At 30.5% G+C, this 17,362-nt stretch overlaps 1 pseudogene; it reads right to left on the bottom strand.

The window, feature by feature from the left end:
- Positions 1-1,376: 1,376 nt before the first annotated feature.
- On the bottom strand, positions 1,377-6,755 carry LOC112771816 (auxin response factor 2B-like; annotated as a pseudogene).
- Between the last annotated feature and the right edge of the window lie 10,607 nt (positions 6,756-17,362).

Below are 17,362 nucleotides of genomic sequence, written 5' to 3'. Positions count from 1 at the left end.
TCTGAAAATAGGTTTCCAAGTGGAACTCAGTGTCTAACCCCATTAATCACTTTTTATAAGCTTCCCAGACGGACAAAAGTTTTAGTGACTTTTTCTCCTTATTCTTGCCCCATAGTTAATACATTTCACAAATTTATGGCTCGCTCTCGGCCATATTAATACATAACTTTAGTTCAATCATGCTATATATACATTAAAATCAACTACTGAATTAATAACTCGAATAGGATACATGTCGAAATATGAAATATATATTTTGAAACACTTGTATATATATACATACAAATATATTATGGTTGATTTTTTATATATACATAATATTGTTCGTTTTAGTTAGTTGTTCAAATAGATTACAAAAAGGATTGAAATTTTCTTAATTTTAAATGAACATAAGAGATTGTGCAAAATTTCTAAATAGAAATTTTAAACCAAGTAAATTTTCATAAACGGTTAATTGCATTTTACTTTTGAGCTTTACACTATCACTTTAACCCATACTCCAAAAACATGCAAAACAACCCTAAACTTCTCAAAATGTGTAAATGATCCAAAAACATGTATAGTATACTATACTTCCTAAGATTTTAAATTATGTGCAAAATACCGATTAAAACTTTTTAAATATACAATTATGACACACTAAAACTTTTTAAATTGTCCCATTTTTTCCTACAATTAAAAAAAAAAAAATTACACACATAATCAATTGCCTGACTAATAAATTGTTGTATACACAATACAATATTTAAACTTTTAACACTTGCTTAGGTGAAAAAATGAACTAATTACTTGAACAATGCAAGTTGATTAGAAATTTGGAATTTATTTGGAATCAAATGGAGCAAGTATATCTTCCCTTTTCAAGCCCAAAGGTAACAAGAAAATAGTGCCATTTTATTGCAGAAAAATTGGCGAAACTAAAGGTTACTTGCACTATCACACTCCCAAGTGGAGTCTCTTCTTATACAAGAAACATGAAAATGATGTAATTCCTTGGGGCTAAGGTTTCTAAAGCACCGACCACTGAAAAACAATGAGGTCCATTAGTAACGTGCCATTACAGTACACACTATACACCTTCATAGTAGTTTTCACTTTTGAAGAAAATCAGCAATTTGACCCTTTAACCATTGTGCTTTCCAGAAAGAGGCTTTAACACGTAATCACCTCTCAAAATATCCAGCTAACTATGCAAGGACCACACAGCTATTAAGTGTCATCATAAGGATTAACAACAAGTACATTTCATCACTAAGATATTATTATTATTTTCAAATCAAAACACTAGAAAGCGATTTCAGATTTATCCACACACCCTTTATGTTCAAGATAATGACCCTTCCTACCTAAACTCATAATATAGACCAAGATACAAATGTTTTGAAGCTGAGCAAAATTTCATTATACATCTTGCAAAATATGCAAATTGGATGATGGATATCCACAATAGCTTTCCATCTCCCAAACTAGGATTTTAATTATGAGACAACCAAATTAAAAATCATCAGATAAACTTAGTTTTCCAACCATAAGACATAAGGCTCCCTCCCTTGTATTAATGAACTTCATTACATTAATGGGGTTGGAGGTGTTCACTGTTCAGAGGGAAGGAGTGAAAAACAAACTATGTACAACTACTACTACTAATACTACTGCTAAAATGGTAGAGGATTGTTGTTGATAAAAAAATGCAAGGTTTTTATGATATCACCCCATATCATACCTTTGCTCTAAAACACAATGATTACAATACTAGTACTACTAGGGAGTGTATAATTTGCATGATGCATATACTCTCTACTAACTTCCAGGATTATGTCCAAAATTGGATGGATACTCAGTTCAAATGCCATCCATATTCTGATTTCCACAAAGTCACTTCAAAAGCAAACAACAGTTAATTAACAGTTCTTCAGGCCATATTCTCCAACCGAAAAGCAGAATTTTACGGTCCCGTATTTTCCAGCCCTGAATCTGCGAATCACAAGATGTTACGCCATAAGATACTAGAACAGTAACTCTTAAAACATTGTGAAATTCTGGTGGTCATTTATAATGTTTATAGGTCATAAATCAAGAATGAGTGGTGGTTTTGCATGCTCATGACAAGCATTTTTCTCATAACAGCTAACATTGTTGAATCGAGTCCCAAGATCAATCGTAGGTATGGCAAAGTTACCTGGAAGTTATAAGTAATCAAGCTACTAATTATCGTGGACCGTAGCCACACTTTCTGAATTTAACTTCTGGTGCAGCTGACTTTTGACTTCTTTTGCCTCGGTTCCTTCACTAGCTGAATGATTCTCTTCATTTCTTGAACTTAAGGTACCTGGGCTCATCTTTTGAATCTCCTCTTTCGGGTAGATATAAATTTTGCGAACCATGCACAGAACTCCCTGGTATTTTTTTCAAAAAAGAATATATATGTTAATATAATAATCTAATATAGGGCCGATTACAAATATAATCGCTTAGATAGATACTTACTGCCATGGATCGTCCCCAACGAGCATCATGTCACCCTCATTATCAGTGTAGACAATAAGCCAATCCTTTCTTGTTGACATTAATTCACCTCCAAATTCAAACAGCTGATCCAATTCAGCAACCAATTCATCATAGTTGCTGTACTTTGTCAGATCCACAGACCTACCAAGCGCAATCCCCTTCTTGTGGACCTGAAATAAACATTTTCAACTATTTTTCCTATACAAATTTCTAGCCTTTAACCAATTGTTACCTTGACGGGGAAGTTACTTACCTTAGTGCAACTCCTAGCTGAGCTGCTTGGTGGTTTGGCCTGACCATCTTTAAGATGCACCTGGGAAGTTTTTGATGGCTTGTCATGGTCATCAACAATAACTTGACCATCTGCCGATTTCAAGCCCTTTGATTGTTCTGTTTTCTGATCATTTTCAGAAGTGCGTTGGTGGTGTGATTTGAGATGTGCTTGACCAGCTGGCTCAGTCGTTCCACTTCCATGTGATACAGAAGGCTCCGGTGCAGCAGTAGGGCTACTGATAAGTGAGATGCCAAATAGCTTACAGTCACCTTCTTTTGGTTTCGCCGTCTCATATGTTTTCGCTGACATTGGTTTGGACATAAGGTCTCTTGAACAAGGACTCTCGTATTGAGTTGGGGGTGGTGGCAGCATCAACTTTCCATGTGGATGCTCAACTTTGTTAATATGAATGACCGGATATTCACTGAATGGGCCGTACCTCAAATTCCCTCGAGCTTGGTAAGGTGTTTCGCTGCCACGTGGAGATTCTTTTGTACTAGGCTCCAAGAGGTTTAGTGAAAAACCTGAGGACATCGCTGGCCAAGGATGATGCACATTAAGTTTGCCTTCGTGATCTAACACATGCTTTCTGGCAGAATAGGCTACAGGTCCACCCATTTGATCTCCCAAGGATGGATGGGAAGGATCTCCGCTGGCCCCAAAGCCTGAAAGAAGATCTGAATAGGACGTGTCAGGCCTTCCCATTGACATCCAGTTCTCTGAACCGTACCTCCGTGACATTGAAACAACATCAACTTTCTCATCATCTACAGGTGGCCAAACAACAGATTTCTCAGCTGTGTCGGACTCGTTACTTTCTGCGAAATTGCCACGCAAGGTCGAGAATTCTTGACCTTGCAAGACCCTTGGGAATCCATTTGCTGGTGAAGGGTCTGCGCTTACTTTAGACGATGCTGTAATTCACCCAAAAACACAAGGGATTCAGATAAACACATGCTTATGAAAAGAGAAATTCTTTAGAACATCAAATATTCAAAGCGAGATAGCCATACCTTCTCGAGTTAGAACAGAAGAATCTTGGGATGATTGAATTGGTACATTAGGTACATTAGATCGAGGCCTTTTAGCCCTGGGCATTGAAAGAGGGTTCAGAGCTGGAGGAGCAAGAGCAGGCTCTATTTTCCAAGGGGAAACCCTCTCTGGACGGGGAATGTTAGATGTTTCATCCCATCTCACCTGAACATAACATAGCAACTTCGTTAAAGCATGCTTCAATTAATTTTAACAATCATGCATATAATATAATACTAGAGATGCACACCTTGAGGCATCTCCATTTTGATTCAGGCCACCTTTTTGAGTCAGCATCTTCTATTCCAACAATGGTACCAGTAAACCTACAATTATATAACAAGACATGTAAGGAATCTTTGCCCATTCAAATTGTATCTTAATCAACCAAACATACTCCTCAGTTATCCAGGAATTCATACCTCTGTTCCGGAGCCTCTTCACCTTCAAACCTCATTTTAAACCGCATTCCTATGGTGTAATTATTCTTTAGAGATTCCATATATTGGTCGTATGGAACAATGAACTCAGCAGGACTAGTCCTGCAAAAAAGTACCAATCGAACTTCAGTTGACCCTGCTCTGGGAAATGAAAATACAAAGATTACACTCATGAATAGACATAATTTGAAGTCGCAAACCTCGGTTTATAATAAACAGTGAATATGGTTCCTGTCAAGATGGCATGCCAAGCAGTTGCAAGAACCCCAAGATGCATACTGTGGCTAGAAATAACCGAGGATGGGACATTCCCCTGCTGTCTCATCGCTCTCCGTACGCCCACACGAAGCTCCCCATTCTCACCTCTGGAAGTTCTTAAATTAGTACCACCCCCAAATGGAAAACACAAAAAGCCAGCGAACAAGTGCAGTCTAAAAAGCCAATTAACATAAGAACAAACCTTAAGAATATGAAGGCATCCCCAGCAACTAGCCTCTTGGAGCTAACAAAAACACTCCAGCCACTTTGAAGCAAGTGCCTCCGAGGTTGACCTGCAATTCCATGAAGTTGTTAGTCACAATCCAAGCACAAGACAGGAAAAGGACATAACACACGATATGTGAATAAGACTATAAAACTTGAAATAAAATTATCATCAGAATACCTCGGAATATGTGCCTAAATCGCCATTCATTCGCATGCAAATCCTTCGCCACCAATTCCTGGGTAGGCGGCTGCTTTGACATATCCTATCCAAAAGATGAGCAATCCCTCCATCAGCAGCCACAACAAACAACAGAATCTAAGCACAAGAACAACAAAGAACAAGAAAAAACAAACCAGGGGAGGAAGGCACTCGTCAGCATGTCGCCTCAGAACGGAAAACCCACCATGGGTGCTTGTATCAGATGCGGTCAGCGTCTTACAGAACGAATGTACATGGAAGCGCGGTGGTGGTGGCAGTGGAGGCTCTTTCTCGACCGCATTCTCATCTTGCTGCCATCACAACACAACATTCAAAACCAAAACCAAAACCAAAACAAGCAAATCACAAGGGCCATATTCCATAATTTTCCAAAACTAAACAACAAAGCTGAGAAAACATACATTTTGTTCCGGAAGCAAGGTAATCTGGGCAAACACCTCATCCGTGTCGGGCTCCGCCTGAAACAAACATAACATGACATTCTTCATAAGCTTACAACACCAGAGAGGATTGGTTGGTTCAAAAAGCACATGAATTCTTTATTTATTTTTCTTTCCAAGGACCAAAAAATTAGCATAGCATAACATGGATCAAGGAACACTACCTTGAGCTGCACGTTGATGACCCGACAAAGGATCTTGGAAGGAAGATCGTACACAGGCATGTGTTGGTCAGCCACCTGATTTGTTGACGCCTCCACCTAATTTCATGTGCCACCAAAAACAAACACACACCCCTCATAAGTTAACAAAACCCCAAAAACACAAACTTCAAAGAAATCCCAAAACCCAAAAACAATTTTTCTTTTATTTCTTGGAAAAAAAAAAGAAATTGAAGCCATCTAGCTGAAATTGAAGAAAACTTAAGTGAAGCAGTTGCAAATTTTGACCAAATCTGAGCTCGAGCTCCACTAGGAAATTTTGTAACATTTTTTTTGGGATTTTTTCAAAACCAAACATAGTAAAGCATAGATGGAAATAAAATTATGAATTTGATTTTTTATTTTTTGTGATTTACCTGTTCTATGTGTCCCTGAGGGAAATAGAAAACTCTTTCTCCTTCTCTTGGAACTGTAACAAGAGGACCTGCACACGCATGCCATAGCTCCCTGTAAAGTGCAGCTTCCGCGTCTGTCACAACAACAACAACAGTTACCAACAACACTCACACACAAAAATCAAAAATCAAAAAATTCAAAAAAAAAATCAAGAGAAGAGAGAGAGAAGAAAAGACAGAACAGAAAGTGAAAGAGGTGAAGTTGTATTTTTTTATTTTTTTGGTTTACCTTTGGGTGAGGTGGAGGAAGAAGATGAAGAATGAACATTGTTGTTCAGCTCCGAAGAGTTGTTGTTGATGATGTTGTTGTTGTTGTTATTGTTGTGAGAATTACCATTAACCTTGATGGTTGTTGCTGCCTCCGATGATGCCATTTCTCCGACAAACACAGATCTCTCATCCAAAACTCACTATTTCCACAAACTTCGCATTCCCCAAAATAAAAATTAAAAATAATAAAAAAATCTCCCTTTCACTGAAAGTAATAACTCTCAAATTCAACAAAAAACACCACACAGATTCTTCTTCTTCTTCTTCGTCTTCTAAAGAGAAGCAACAAAATTCAACCTTTGGTGTCTGTATTTTTCCTTCTAAGGTTAATTGTTGAAGCAAAGAGGATAAAAAAAGCTGAATAAGCAGAAGGAAGAGAGGAGCAAGAAGAGAGAGAGAGAGAGAGAGAGAGAGAGAGGTGCTTGGTGTTGGGTGGTGTTGGTGCTTTTGGGAGTTTAACTTTAACCAGAGAGAGTGGTCAAAACAGCGTGCAATAATTTCAACCGCGGTCAATTTCTTAACCCAATCAGGGTCACAACTGGCAGGTGCCGGTGGGGAAGGGGATTTGTGACTGGGTATATCCGGTTGTAACAGACGAGTCCATGAGTGAGAGCGGGCGGCTGGAATGAAGGGAGTGACGGCGTCAAGATTGACGGGAGGGGACAAGAGAGAAGAGAGGATGAAACGGTAACGGTGACGGTGTTGGAAGGGAGAAAGTAGTTGTGTTTTTATTGGGAAATGGGATTGTCGTCCTATGAACGGGCAGCGCCCCCTCACTCATCACCCTTCCCATTCCCAATCGCCAAACTCACTGAGCGTGTTTCTCACACACCCTAAACTGTAATAAATTTAAGAGTAATTACCAATTACCACTAATAATTACTAGTACGTTTAGTCACCAATAAATAAAAGGTACAATAATATTCAAGAGACTACAAAAGATATAATAAAAATTGCTTAAATTTATCTTGTTTCGGGTTTGTTTGATTGAACTTGTAAAAAAAAAAAATATTTTTTTGAGTTATTTTTTTAAAAAAATTAATAAAAAAATAAAAATAATTTTATGTTTGGATATATTATGTAAAAAAATCATTTTATTTATCAATTATGTTTGGATATAATAATATAAAAATATTTTTTGTTTATTTATTTTGTAAAAAATATTTTTTAAAAAAAATTTTAAAAAATATAAATTTTAACTTCAAAAAAAATCTTTTTATTTTTTTAGTACTTTTATTTTTACTATTAAAAATTTACCAAACACGTTAAAGATATTTTTTTATCAACTTAATAGTACCCAAACAAGTATTAATATTTAGTTACTTTTTTGTTTCTCTAAAAGTTAATAGGTTTAGGTTTAGATTTAGATTTTTTTTTTCACATATCGTCGTTCTCACACTAAGAATTAATTTGTTGTAAATTGAAATTCTATTTAAAGACCTAATTAACTTGATACGGATTAAAAGATTCAAGCTCTCAACTTATTTAAATAGACGAGGGAGTTGATTGTTCAACCAACCTAAGTTAGTTTACTAATAGATTTAGTTAATATATATCCTAAACATACATGTTAAAAATTACTAATTGAAAATATTTTTATAGTAAATATGCAAAATTTAATCTTAATGAGTTTATTATGTACTTATTACAAATTTAATTTTCATATATTACTAGTGTACAAAAATTTTACAAAGACATTTATCATGTATTATCACATCAAAAAATTAATTAATTTTCAAATTTATTATTTAAAAAATTTTCTAAATTCATAATTATTTAAAAAAGTATATAAGTTCATGAATATAATTTGATAATTATGTAAAACTCTTAACACTATTAATGAATCAAAATTAAATTTTTATTGAAATAAAATGTTTAAAATTTTACTAATAGTAATTCTAAAATATGTCATTAGAATATATGATAATTAAAACCATTACTAATATTTATTAAACTAAAATTAAAAAAATTCTATTACTTATTAACATGGCAGCCATTTTTAAAAGAACTTGTTAATCAAACCTTTCTTTTCCTTAAGTTTGAATTCTTATCCTTTGACCATAAATATTTCTTTTCAAATTAGTTATTTGAGTAATTATTACCATTAAACAATTTTACATTTTATATAACTAGAAATTTACCTTAGTGAGAATTTCAAATAGGATAGATAATTAGGTAAATGATTTATTTAATCTTAAAAAATTGTCTATCTGAATAAAATAATTTATTGAAATCCTAATGTAGTTATTGTTGAATAAATTACTATTTCCCATCATAAAATATAATATAATATAATATACACATTATTACTTCTTTTTTTTTTTATTGTCAACTCGTCCAAATTGCGCTTTGAATACTTTCCTTTATCTCGTCACGAGATATTGCCCTTATTATATATTTCCGTGTTAGTGTGTTACTATGAAATTACCAAAATTTGTTACAAATTATACCTTGTCATGTGAATCAATTAGTTAAAAAACTTATTAAGAGTTTTAATTAATTAATTAATTAATTAATTAATTAACTTTACTGATGAAGATTATATTGCTGACGTAGGTTCATGAATACATGCAATATCTTCTCATATACTAGTCAGCAAATGCTTGATAACTGATGATGATTTCTTTTGTATGTATATATATGGTAGTTTTTTCCTTTCCTTATTTATCTGTCAACTTTAATTTCTATATATATGATCATTTAAAGAGTTTTATATTAAATTTCAATTAAAGTTTCATATTTGGAAACTTTTAAAATTATGAATTTTTTAATTAATATATATTGTTCTTGATGTAGTAATTAATTAAATTTGTTATGTTTTTTGTACTAAAAATGTATATAATTTTTTGTCAATATATATAAATTAAATGCTTATTTATAAGAATTTAATTTTAATACACTATCAGTATAAAGTAGTTTTATATATGTATTTAATTATATAATGTTATATTAGTAAAAATAACACATTTTTATATTAATTACGTGAATAATTATTTAAAAAAATATATGTGATTATACAACTGTATAAAATACTTTATCCAAGCCTAAAATGTGGTGATACAAGCACAAATAAATTCAATATTGGTATTTTGTATTTGTAAAAATTTTAAAATAATACAAAAGTTGTTGAATCAATAAATACTTATATAAATCCTTTCTTGTTGACAATATATAAATTGAGCCCTTATTTACTATAAAGCCTCCAAGCTTGAAATACGAAGATTAAGTGAGCCTATTCATGCATCTAGTTCTCTCCAGATAAATAATTTAAGTAAATACTCAAGCCTACCAATTAAAATAGACCAACTTTCCTTTTAAAAAGAAAGAATTTGAGGTTTTCTAGATATATAATTTAATTTCTATAATAAATAATTTCAAATATGATGTCAATAAACAGAAATTAGTATTTTTTTTAAACAATTTAGTATGTAAAAATGTCATGTGCATATAAAATATTAATTATTAAATTAATTATTGTATATTTATTAGGGGTGCACATGGGCCAGGTGAAGCCGAGTTTGATGTGACCCAGACCCAGTCCCGAAATATAAACCGGGTCTATTTATAAGACTCGAACCCGGCCCTAGACCCGATGAAACCAATACATTTTCGGGCCACAATTATACCGGGTGAAAACCGGGCCGTTAACATTACATTACGTTGATACCTTCTTGTAAGCTAGCATGTAAAAATATCCAAATTTCCAAGACTCCAACCATTAGTTAATATGGTAAAATTCACTTAGAAAAATATAACAAGAACCAACCCTTCTTCAAAATTAAAGTATAACCACAATCAATACTAAAGCATAACCACAATCAATACTAATATTGTCTAATAATACCAAATATTTAAATCAATACAAATAACACAATCTTATGTTTTAGTCTAAAGTCTTATGCATTCTAAACATAAAATATTAATTTATAGTCTTATAATGACTAATAACACAAAATATTAAGGTTTACAATACTTAAATTCCACATAAGAATAGTCATGAACCATCACTAATAAGTAATAACATAAAATATTAATTGTGTATGATGACCGGGCCACCAGGCCAACTTCGGGTGACCCGAGTTATGGCCCGGACCCGACCCGAAATAATGACCGGGTCTATTTTTGAGACCTGTACCCGACCCTAAACCCGATAAAATCACACAAAATTAGTCTTTAAAGTGTTTGGTACCGGACCAGGCCTTCGAACCGGACCGGATCTGTGCACCCCTAATATTTATATACAAATAATATATTATTTAATTTATTTTTAACATATATTTTATATGAGTAATTAATTTTTAACATACACATAATACGATTATTTCGCATATATGTATCTAAGATTATTGAGTGACAACAATGAAATTACTAAGAATATACTCGGGATTTAAACGAAAAATACATAATGTATAAATGGAAAATATAATTACTATTATCTTTTACTCCGAAGATTAAAAAGTAACACGTTATCATACTCAATAAGAAGGTCAAATAATGTCTATTAAATTCGATAATGACTTACATTTTAAATAAAATTATAATCGCATCTATCTATTAAAGTAATACGTAGAATTTAAAATTTAAGATTTGATAAAATATGGTTTTGATTTTGAGTCATCTAGAAAATTGTTGGATTTGATACAAAACCTTTTGGAAATAATTAAGAAAAATTAGCCCATATATATTTATAAAATTAGAACAAAATAAAATAATAGAAAATAAATATAACAAAAAATATAAATAATAATTTGTGAAGTATAGACATTTTGTTTAGTTGTCATATCCGTATGTCGGATACATTTTAAATACGATACTCATTGAATATGTATGTTTTTTGTGTCTAACTGTATCTTAATAAAAAATAAAAAAAATTTTGAATATATTCGGACACATCTAAATACTATCACATATCAGCGTGTCCAAACTTATTCTTAATATGTATTTTCAAATATGTTTGAAATAGTATATATATATTATTATTTATTAAAATAAAAAATATTTTAAATACATTATATAATTAAATAAAGATATTAAAAATAATTAAAAAATTAATTTATATTTTAATATTAATAAAATATATATCAAAATATCATTATAATTTATATAAAAAATATTTTATATTTTATATATATACATATTTTTGTATCGTATAAAAATTTAAAATCTGTATGATTGTATATTTCATCATGTCATGTCGTATCTCGTACGTGTGTAAGGTAGTGTTTGTTTTGAGGTATTGAAACAGAGACTGGGAGATTGAGACTCATTATCATGTTTGTTGGTTCAGATACTGGTACTAAAGTTTTTGTCTCTGTCCCCAAAATTTCAGTATTTCAGTACCTCCAAAAAATGGGAACACAGGAGACTAAAATTTTTAGAGATAAAGACTGAAACTTTAATAACATTTTTATACCTAAAATACATTCATTTCAATTAATTAATTCCAATTTTACCCTTTGTACAAATTAAATTAGAATTTCATTCTTGTTTCAATTTCTGTCTCTCACTTTTTACCAAATAGAATACTGAGATTTATTTCAATCTCTATCTCTTAGTCTCTATCTTTCAGTCTTAATTTTTTTTATTTCTATCTCTCCACCAAACACTACCTAAATATTTATGTATCATAGCTAATAACTCAACAATTTTATAATAACTTAAACTTATTTAGTCATATTATATCCTGCTTTCTAGAGGCATCAAATATAAGCTGCTAGGGAATTAATTAAATGGTCTAAATAAATATCATATTATATATATAGATGCCGACAGAAACATTTACTATTATTAGGAGCTCACAGGGATATGGGCATATGGCAAAATATATTTGTAGGCCAAGCCATAATATTGCATGTGCAATGCCCTTGGGGGAAATTCATATGAAAACAAATAATTTTTCTGAATTTTTTTTCTTGCTCTTAAAGCATTATAAAAAACAGTACACTGCCTATATGTCTCCAGATGTAAAATATATTACGACGAATAAATACATAATTTAAAGATGTATGTCATGGGAGACTTTTATTCTTATCTTTTCTCTGTTTTTTAAAGAAAATCTATAATTGGATCGTTGTAGGGGTGTCCATGGATCGGATCGTATCCGCAGATTCGCGGTAAATATCCGCATCCGATCCGAAAATTGCGGATACGATCCGATCTGCAAATTGATCGGATCGCGGATATCTGCTCTACATCCGCGTATCCGATCCGCGGATCCGCACTATAATAATTAAAAAATAAATAAATATATATATATGATTGGTATTATATTTATTTGTTTGTATGTTTTAGTTAGTAATTATTATTCTTATATTGTATTATTTTATTTTTATTATTTAGAGAGAGTTTGATTAAAAATATTTTAGGAATAAATAAGTTTAAAAGTACGAAAGAAATATTTTTATCGAATTCTTTTACATAAAAATATTATTAAAAATAGAAGGTTTAATTATGCAGATATATCCGATATTCGATCCGATCCGATACGCAAATGTGCGGATCGGATCGGACACTAAAAAGTGTGGATATCATATTCGATCCGATCCGATGAAAATTGTGCGGATCGGATCGAATTTTCGACCATATCCGATCTGATCCGATCCGCGGACACCCTAGGTCGTTGTACTAATTTGAAGGTTTTTACTGTTGTTTGTCAAATTATAATTATAAGGATAAAGGTCACTTAGAAAACAATGTTTCTGAAAATTATATTATATATTTACACTACTTTTATATCTAAGAGTATGTAGCTTTATTATCATAACTAATTTTTAAATAAATTTGTAAATATAATTTTAAAATTCATATTAATTCTTTTAATTCATCAATTTTTTAGTCATATAATTTTATTAAAATTAATTGTAAACAACCCAAATTGATTCCTAAAAAAATTTAAATTGGACATTTTATTTTCTAACAAATTTTTATTCTTTAAAAATTATTGTTCATCATTTTATCTTATAATAATATATTATATATAGGACCTAATTGTCTTATAATAAATTTTGTTAAAAATTTATTTGTCTAACATGCATATTAAAAATTTTATTGAAAATAAAAAAATATGAAAGACAAAAATACTACGTGCACAAAAAAAATAATCATTATATATTTGTATATAAATATAAATATTATTTAACTCATTTTTAATATGTAATTTGTATTTTAACATATATTTAACTTATTTAGTTTAATTTTATATGTATACCTAACAGTTATACATAAGACTAAAATATTCAAGCTAAAATTTATTGGAAACTAAGTTAAATATTTAATCTTACATTTATTTTAATTTTTTAAAGTAATTCCACTCATAAAATATAAAGCAAACGATGAGCCTTATTAATTAAAGCACCTCAAAAATTTCGAGTGCAAAATTAAAGAATAGCACATTTTTATATGGTAATAATCTTTAAGAAATTATAATTTAGTTCACACTATCATTTTTATTTCGCTGTATTTTACATATAAATGTCAATGTTTTTTTTAAGGTAAAAACTCAGATGCAGCCGACTTCACGCGAAGTTGATAGCCGAGAGTCGTTAGATGAAAATTTGGTCAAATCAGTCAAATCATCTAACGGCTTTCAGTTATTATACTTATCAACTTCACGTGAAATCGACTGCACCTGAGTTTCTACCTTTTTTTTAATACCAATTTTTTTTTTCTTTTTATACGTATACTATTTTGCCAATTTTGATATAAAATATTGTAATAATGTTGTATTTGTGGATATTGGTTAATAAGTTGGAGTTTTGAACCATGCAATGCAAAGCAATAAGTGACTTTCTACGTAGCACAATTCTTATCAACATTTCTTTTTAGGAAAATATATATATATATATATATATATATATATATATATATATATATATATATATATATATATATATATATATATATTAAGAAGCAATCTTTTTTCTCAATCTTATTTTCACACTCGAATGAACCTTATGTATGAAACTATGAATAAATAAATAAACGCGTTGTTTTTGTCTATTAATTAAGAGATGTAACCTGCACGTTACGTTTTTATTTGTTTTTAATGAATTATTTAATTTGAATTTAATATTGAAAATAAGTTGACAATGTAAAAGGCTTTTTAATACTGTAATTCAATTAAATATTATGTGTTTAAATAAAATTTTTAAATAATTTATTTAAAAAAATTACTTTTTTAATATGATAATATATAATTTAATATTTGTGTAGAATTTCAATTTTTATGCTAACATTATGTAAAAATTTAATCTCTAATTACATATTCTACAATTATATTATGCATATATAAAAAATTAGTCACTAATAAATCATCGTATATGAAAACAAATATTTAGTATCTCATAAAATTTTTATTATACTTTTAAAAATAAATTTAATTATTACTTTGTTATAAGTTTGATTATTCTAATATGTCAGTTTAATTATTTTGATAATTATTTATTCAATTAAAAAAATAATCAATATATATAAATATGTATAAATATATAATAACTAATTTAATAGTAAATTTTTAGTATATACCAAATATTTTTGCATATTCTAACATATATAAACGTCACATGCATCTTGTAAAACTACATATATATCTATCCTAGCTAGTATTGAATTCAACGTTGAAGATATTAGCAAAAGTTTTTTATTAATTAATATTAATTTATGCTATATGTAATGAAAATATGAGAAGAATTGGCGTTTAACTTTTTTTTTTTCTAACTATAACTTATAAAAAAAAAAAGGTAAAATGCTAAATTGGTATATTTGGGCGTAATTCTATTTTGATTCTTAAAATTTAAAGTGTCCTATTAGGATCCAAAAAAGTTTCATTTAAAGTGTCCTATTAGAATCCAAAAAAATCACACCGTGAGGTTAAAGTTAAAAAGTTAATGGAATGTCCTATATAACAGCGGTACAAAAATAAGGTTAATAATTCGGAGAACAAATACAAGCTCTAAAGGCACAAAATCAATGATGAATGCATCAATACATTTATTTATCATTCTCTTTAGTTCTATAAAAAAAGATTTTATTTAAATTGTTATAAGAATGATAAATAAATGTATTGATGCATCCAGATTTTGTGTTTCTCGAGCTTGTACTTGTTCTCCAAATTATCGATCTTGTTATTGTACTGCTGTCATATATGACACTTAAATTTTAAAGACTAAAACATAATTATGCTCAAACGTAACGGACCAATTTAATACTTTATCCAAAAAAATATTTTTTTATTAAATTATAAATATTCACTATCTCAACTAATTTAATTTCTATTTTTTAACATATATTTAATAAACAAAAAATAAATCAACATACCTAATTATACATTAGTATATAATAATAGTAAATAAAAAATAAAAAGAAACATAAAAAAAAAAAAGGAAAATCAACTTAATTTGGTGGGCGTTGACTACTAAATAGTAAATACTAATTAATGAATTTCTCGTGAGTGGACGATACGAGAAAATGAGAAGAGATAAAGAAACCACGTGTAAGGAAGAAAGTGGGAGGGGGGGGGCGTGAAGAGTGAAGAGGGAAAGTGAGTGGGACCCACTGAGAGTGTTGTGTCTGGCTATGGTCCAAACCCAACAATAACAACAACAGGAATCTTTGTCCCCCCACAAATACTTTCACTCCCCACACACCCTTTTTTTTACTATAAAAACTAGTATATCGATAATATACGGAAATATATATATAAAAAAAAATTCCGAATATTTTAAACGAAAACACGCATAGTGATTGTTATTTATGGCAATGAAATTATAAAATTATTTAAGTCTAATAGTTAATTTGATTTTAATATTAAAATAATAAGTAATTATTTTATTTGTTTTATTCGAAATCATCTTAACAGTTAGTTACATAGGCGATTTGAAAAGGTCTTGAGCAGTAATTTTCTTCTAATAGAATTATGGACTATATGGTATGATTTGATTTTGGCAAAAAATCAACAAATTATTTAGATAGTGAAATTTTTTTTTTGGTAAATAATTAAAAAATATATAATCTCATACGAATTTGGATTTAATTAAAAGAGTATTTGAGTTAAAATTACAATAAAATTGATGTGTTAGATTCAGCTCGATTCAAAAAAGGCAAATAAAATCTGAAAGGTAATATTCTCTCTTACAATCCAGATGAACAAGCAGGTTCGGAAGTGGATTGGTATTGGTGTGGGTCTACTGCCAAAGTCTATGACTCACGCAATGGTTACTTGTGGTTGTGTAAGCAGCTATTTGGTTGGGAGGAGCGGGAGAATTGGCTTTGACTTTGGCGTCAGCTTGTTCCGAAAAAGCATAAGTTTTTGGCTTGGTTGTGTCTTAAGGAGGCTCTTCTTACTACAAGTTTTCGCTTTAGAAGAGGGATGTCGTCATTAGATAGGTGTCCACTATGTCTTTCTAGCCAGGAATCGGTTTTACATTGTATTCGGGATTGTCCAAAAGCTCAACTTGTTTGGCATATGTTGGATATTTCTTGTCATCCTTTGGATTTGAAGAACTGGTTCTTGTATCATAGCAGAGAGCATCCGTTCAAGTTCTTTTCGGGACTTTGGTGGATATGGAGAGTAAGGAATAATGACATCTTTAATCCTCATGAAACTTGGCCTCCGGAAAAAGTGATTTGTCTGGCATTAACTTCAGAAAATGAGTTTAGGAATATTTTTGAATTACAACGTATGTCCCTTCCCTCTACTCTAAATGGTTTTTGGAATCCCCATCCATTGGTACTTTTAAGATTAATTGTGATGCTGTTATTTTGGTTCGGGTGATAGTGTTGATTTTGCTTGTGTTATTAGAGATTGTAATGGGAGTTGGCAAAGGGGTGTTTGGGAATGATTGAGAGTAATAGTATTCTTCAAGGAGAATTGTTTGCCATATGGAGATGATATCTCTTAGCTTGGGATGTGGGTCAACGAGATGTTATTTGTGAGACGGATTGTGTGGAAGCATTTAATCTTGTTACTCAAGATGATTTTGGGTTTATTGATCCATTGGTACTCAAAATAAGAGATATCATGCATTGAAATTGGCGTGTTGACTTTCGTTTGATTATGAGAGATGCAAACACGGTGGC

This window comes from Arachis hypogaea, chromosome 18 (assembly GCF_003086295.3).
Source record: "Arachis hypogaea cultivar Tifrunner chromosome 18, arahy.Tifrunner.gnm2.J5K5, whole genome shotgun sequence".
Lineage (NCBI taxonomy): Eukaryota > Viridiplantae > Streptophyta > Magnoliopsida > Fabales > Fabaceae > Arachis > Arachis hypogaea.
Note: the sequence above shows the minus strand (reverse complement) of the source record. Positions and strands in the feature narration are given on the sequence as shown.